This window comes from Octopus bimaculoides, chromosome 29 (assembly GCF_046866305.1).
Source record: "Octopus bimaculoides isolate indiv1 chromosome 29, ASM4686630v1, whole genome shotgun sequence".
Taxonomy (NCBI): Eukaryota; Metazoa; Mollusca; class Cephalopoda; order Octopoda; family Octopodidae; genus Octopus; species Octopus bimaculoides.
The window spans coordinates 17714376-17720375 of record NC_142956.1 but is presented as its reverse complement, the minus strand read 5'-3'; the positions used below and the strand labels follow the sequence as shown (position 1 = coordinate 17720375).

Sequence of the window (6000 nt, the reverse complement as noted above, 5' to 3'; positions counted from 1 at the left end):
GAATGTTATATCATGTGACTGACCAGGCTATAAGATGTTGCACATCGCTGGTCACAGTGCACTTTGCATTATCTTAGCCTTCGAATGATGCCACCTCACTGGCTAAGGAAGCAGGCCAACCTTTCTTCTCGCCCTGATTGGAAGCGAGGGGGACCGGAGCCAACATGAAATGAAGTATTTGGCCCCAAAACACAATGTACCGCCCTGCTTGGTAATTGAACTCGCGATCTACTGATCACGAGCACAGTAGCCTAACCACCAGACCACATGCCTTCACTGGAATGCTTCTTGCTTGCTTGCTTCATGCTCTTGCTTGATGGGGCTGGGGTCACCCCCCCCCCCCTGTTAGTAGGGTCCCAGAGGCATCGTTGAGTGTAGACCTGACCAGGTCCACCAGTGCTCCCCTTTGCTGGTGGTCCCATGCCAGCCCCCTCTGATTCCTCCATGATGATGTTGACCTTCTGGAGATCCTCCTTAACCCTGTCCAGCTCCCTTGGTGTATGTAGGGCCTGCTATGGGGGTTGCTTCCGGCCTGCTGCTGCGTTGTTGAATGAGACTTCACTGGAATGTTATAATCTTCTTTTTATATATTTCTTCTTCTATCTGTCTGTCCGTCTCACTCTCACTCCATCTCTCTCTTGCTCTTCTCACTCTCTTCTCTTCCTCTCTCTACCTCTCTCATGTCTCTGTCTGACTCTCTATCTCCTCCTCTCTACCTCCTCCTCTCTTGCTTTCTCACTCTACATGTATCATTCTCTCTCTCTCTTATTTTCTTCCATATTTCAGTCTTTCTTTCTTACTGGCTGACCCTTTTTTTCACCACCCTATCTTCCATCTGTCCTATCTACCTATCCTTCCCTTTCTCTATCCACCCATCTTTCTCTCTGTCCACCCATCTTTCTCTGTCCAGTCATATCTTTCTGTCCAGTCATCTTTCTCTCTGTTCACCCACCTTTCTCTCTGTCCACCCATCTTTCCCTCTGTCCACCCATCTTTCCCTCTGTCCACCCATATTTCTCTGTCCACCCATATTTCTCTCTGTCCAGTCATCTCATTCTGTCCACCCATATTTCTCTCTGTCCACCCATCTTTCTTTCTGTCCACCCATCTTTCTCTCTGTCCACCTATCTTTCTCTCTGTCCACCTATCTTTCTCTCTGCCCACCCATATTTCTCTGCCCACCCATATTTCTCTCTGTCCACCCATATTTCTCTCTGTCCACCCATATTTCTCTCTGTCCACCCATATTTCTCTCTGTCCACCCATATTTCTCTCTGTCCACCCATCTTTCTCTCTGTCCATCCGTATTTCTCACTGTCCACCCGTATTTCTCTCTGTCCACCCATATTTCTCTCTGTCCAGTCATCTCTCTCTGTCCACCCATATTTCTCTTTGTCCACCCATCTTTCTCTCTATCCACCCCTCTGCCCACTCACCCCCCTTTCTGCCCACGCACCCCCCCTCTGCCCACTCACCCCACTCAACCCTCTTTCTATCCACTCATTCTCCTTTCTCTCTCTGTCCACTCACCCCCCTCTTTCTCTCTCTTTACCCCTCCCTCTCCTGTTATTCATCCAGCACGCCCTCTACTCAGTAATCTCCCTTGCTACTAAGGTAGGTGAAAAACTCCACTAAACCTACCCTAACCCTACTCATCTATTTCCTTCTACCACCATTCACATGTCCATCCATCCATCCATCCATTTATCCTTCCATCTATCCATCTATCCCCCTCCCCCTACCTTCTTCACTCTCTCCCATCCATCCCTCCCCCATCCCAACAAGGTGTTACTTTAGAATCTTCTAAAGGCATTTTATCAAACCTGCATTTAATTTCTCGTTGGTTAGCCATCATCTACTGCAACAACCTCTCCCCTGCTTAGCGTGCACATATAACAACTTCTTGCTGAATGTGTCCCTATCAAACTAATAACAACAATAATAACAACAACAATAACAATAATAATAATAGTCAAATAGTTATGTCCCTGTTCTGTGCCTTAACATTACACCTTCACCATTTTTTCTTTGCTCTACACATCTAAAAACCCCAGTTGCTTTGCTACTTTCGGAAACTGCTGCCTTGCACCTGTGTACCTTGGTTTGGCTCGTTAAACTTTTGTTTTTATTCCTGCTTGTCAAATAACGCTTGCTTGTCGAATATTTTGGGTGGATGGATTGGAGATGCCGATGGTGGTGGAAATGTGTTTTGTCCCCCTGTTGTTGTTGTTGTTTTTTTAAATTCCTTTTTTTTTTCTTTGTCTCCCTTAGTACCTGCCCGTTATCGGCAGTCTCAAAAACATGTTGCTTTCAACGATTTTTTTTTCTCCTATGCAGCACATGATAAAAAAAGCAAAGTTGATCTTGGTGGGATTTGAACTCGGAATATAAAGAACTGGAAGAAGCGCTGCTAAGCATTTTGCCCAATCTGCTAATGATTCTGCCAGCTCACTGCGTAATAAAAATCATCATCGTCGTCGTCGTCGTCGTTTAACGTCCGCTTTCCATGCTAGCATGGGTTGGACGATTTGACTGAGGACTGGTGAAACCAGATGGCTACACCAGGTTCCAATCTGATTTGGCAGAGTTTCTACAGCTGGTTGTCCTTCCTAACGCCAACCACTCAGAGAGTGTAGTGGGTGCTTTTACGTGTCACCCGCACGAAGGCCAGTCAGGCGGTACTGGCAACGGCCACGCTCAAAATGGTGTCTTTTATGTGCCACCAGCACAAGAGCCAGTCCAGGGGCACTGGCAACGATCTCACTCGAAAATCTTTACACATGTCACGGGCACAAGTGCCAGAAAGGTGACACTGGGCACAGGTGCTATCCCGATTTCGCTTTCGCTTGCCCCAATAAGTCTTCGCAAGCTGAGTTTCGTGTCCAATGAAGGAGACGACGTTGGCACGGGTGCCAGTCGAATTAAGTTCGATTTCGATCTCACTTGCTTCAAAAAGTCTTCGCAAGCGGAGTTTAGTGTCCAATGAAGGAAAGGTACGCATAAGTGGGCTGGCTACACCCCTGGCAGAGGCCTTGGATTTAGGTCTCACTTGGCTTGCCGGGTCTTCTCACGCACAATAATTCTTTATAATTTTGGCGCAAGGCCACTAATTTTGAAGGGATAGGACAACCCTAGTACTTTATTTTTATTGACCCCTCAATATGAAATCATATTGAAGTCCAATGTGATTTCATTGTACAAATTATCTGGGGGCAGCGGGCTCGTAGAGTAGTTAGTGTGTCAGGCGAAATGCTTAGCAGCATTTCTTCCTGGCTTTTTACATTCTGTGTTCAAATCCAGCAAGGCCAAATTTGCCACTCTTCTTTTTGGGGTTAATGGAATTAGGTTCTAGACAAGTACTGGGGTCGATGTGATAGTCCAGTGGTTCCCAACCTGTGGTCTCTGCAAAGGTAGTACTGGGAGTCTGTGAACTAAATTCAAAATTTCATGTGTGTGTGCAGGAGTGGCTGTGTGGTAAGAAGCTTGCTTCCCAACCACATGGTTCTGGGTTCAGTCCCAGTGCCTGGCATTTTGGGCAAGTGTCTTCAACTGTAGCCTCAGGCCAACCAAAAGCCTTGTGAGTGAATTTAGTAGACGGAAAATGAAAGAAGCTCGTCGTATATATATATATATATATATATATATATATATATATATATATGTATATATATATATATATATATATATACATATATATATATATATATATATAACATTAATAACATAAATATATATATGTATATATATATATCATCATCATCGTTTAACATCCGCTTTCCGTGCCGCCTGTGGTTTTGCTTCATCTGTGCATCCATAGCTTACACTGTACAGCATATGGTGTTTATATCTCCTCCTTTTCTGCATATTGAGCAAGCACATTTCCTTTGAGGTGCCAGGGTCCCGTCTTCTTTTTCACTTACCAAAATTGTTGTCTTTGCTCAGTTTATTTGTGGTCTCTTGATTCTAATTTAACTTCTTTGCTCCAAATTTCATCTCTAATTCCCTTATAGATTCATTTATGTTTATCAGTATATAAGGGCTGACAGAGTTCGATTCGTGGTGGTGCATTGCATTCTTAAGCATGACACTTTATTCTCTAAATCCTCTAAAGCCTCATAATATGCAAGAAAAAACATACTTACCAGAGCTCTATCTGACTTTGCATATAGGACTCAGTACTTTTCTTCTTATTTTTTGAGACATGTTTTTGAAGAAAAAAGGGCATCTTATATACCATCAAATACAATATACATACATGTTTGCATGCATGATGGCTGCTTTTTTGTTCTTGAGTATAATGATGCTGATATGTTAAGTGAAGACCTGTGCATGATGCTTTTCGAAAGCGAGGAGGGGCCTTGCACACAACCAGCCCCACTCTCTGAACAACAGAGACCCATTCCTCTGAAAGAACAATTAATCAACATCATTGTCTACCATCGAATTGTAGGTTTTTACATCAGCGTTTACCTTTCCCTAGCATGATGCCCTAGCAAGGACTAGGGGTCACTCCCTCTCTGCAACGTGGTACACCGAGAAATAACATGAGAAATAACAGGGCCAAACTTGTGTCCTCAGTATTGGATGGCAATTGACTTTAAGGAGTCCATCTGTCCTTCAATATGTTTCGTTTTTCATCCTGTGGGGTATTCAATCACCTTTGTCACTAAGCAAGCTTAGTGGGGGGTTGTTAGTTTAACCCTATAACATTTAACCTGGCTATAGCCAGCCCAAATATTCTACATGTTTTATATTCAAACTGGCCATATCCAGCCTCTCACACCTAACCTACATTGACATTCTAAAAATAAACAATCACATCATTGGAACCTCAAAGCTATAAGATAATGTATGATTAATTCAAAACAATTTGAGTGAAAAAGTATTACATCTAACAGAGTAATCTGAACACTAAAGCGTTAATCCTCTACACAGCCACTAAGCCCCCAGTTTGTTGGTAGATTGCTGCAAGAACTACCACTGTCCATGAGAAATAACAGGGCCAAACTTGTGTCCTCAGTATTGGATGGCAATTGACTTTAAGGAGTCCATCTGTCCTTCAATATGTTTCGTTTTTCAGTCACCTTCGTCAGTAAGCAAGCTTAGTGGGGGGGGGGGTTAGTTTAACCCTATAACGGTAGAGGAGTAGGGGCCGAAACTGGATGTGGTTCCTCCTGATGATGTCTTGAGGTAACTGGATCCTATAAAGGAGCTGTTGTGGTAGCAGACCACGAAACATGGTTGAAATTCCTAATCTGGTTATATCCAGCCCAAATATTTTACCTGTTTTATCTCAAAACTGGCCACATCCAACCTCTCGCACCTACCCTACAGTGTCATTTTAAATATATACAAACAAGCCATTGAAATCTCAAAGCTACAAAATAATGCATGGTTAATTCAAAAGACAAGCGGGATAGATAGGCGTTACATTTGACAGTGTAATTTGAGTGCTAAAGAGTTAAACCAGCCATAATCCGCTCAGATATTTAAACTGTTGTATGGTCAGTCTGATCAGATCTGGCCTCTCACACCTACCCTGTAATGTCATGTCATCAAAATGTCAAAGATAATGCTTGATTAATTTAAAACACTGTGAATAAATAAGCATTACATTTGAGACAGGAATCTGAATGCTAAGGGGTTAATCGCTGACATCCTGACCATGCAACATCATCATCATCATCATCGTTTAACGTCCGCTTTCCATGCTGGCATGGGTTGGACGATTTGACTGAGGACTGGTGAAACCAGATGGCTGCACCAAGCTCCAATCTGATCTGGCAGAGTTTCTACAGCTGGATGCCCTTCCTAACGCCAACCACTCCGAGAGTGTAGTGGGGCTTTTTACGTGGGACTGGCAACGGCCATGCTCAAAATGGTGTTTTTTACGTGCCACCTGCACAGGAAGGAGCCAGTCCAGCGGCACTGGCAATGACCTCACTCGAATGTCTTTTCATGTGCCACCAGCACTGAAGCAGTGACCTTTGCTGATATATT

At 43.6% G+C, this 6000-nt stretch overlaps 1 protein-coding gene across 8 annotated transcripts in view; it reads left to right on the top strand.

Annotated features, from left to right (window-relative positions):
- LOC106878083 (uncharacterized) overlaps positions 1-6000 on the top strand; it is a 92767-nt gene that overhangs the window by 67215 nt on the left and 19552 nt on the right. The gene's annotated exons all lie outside the window — the stretch shown is intronic.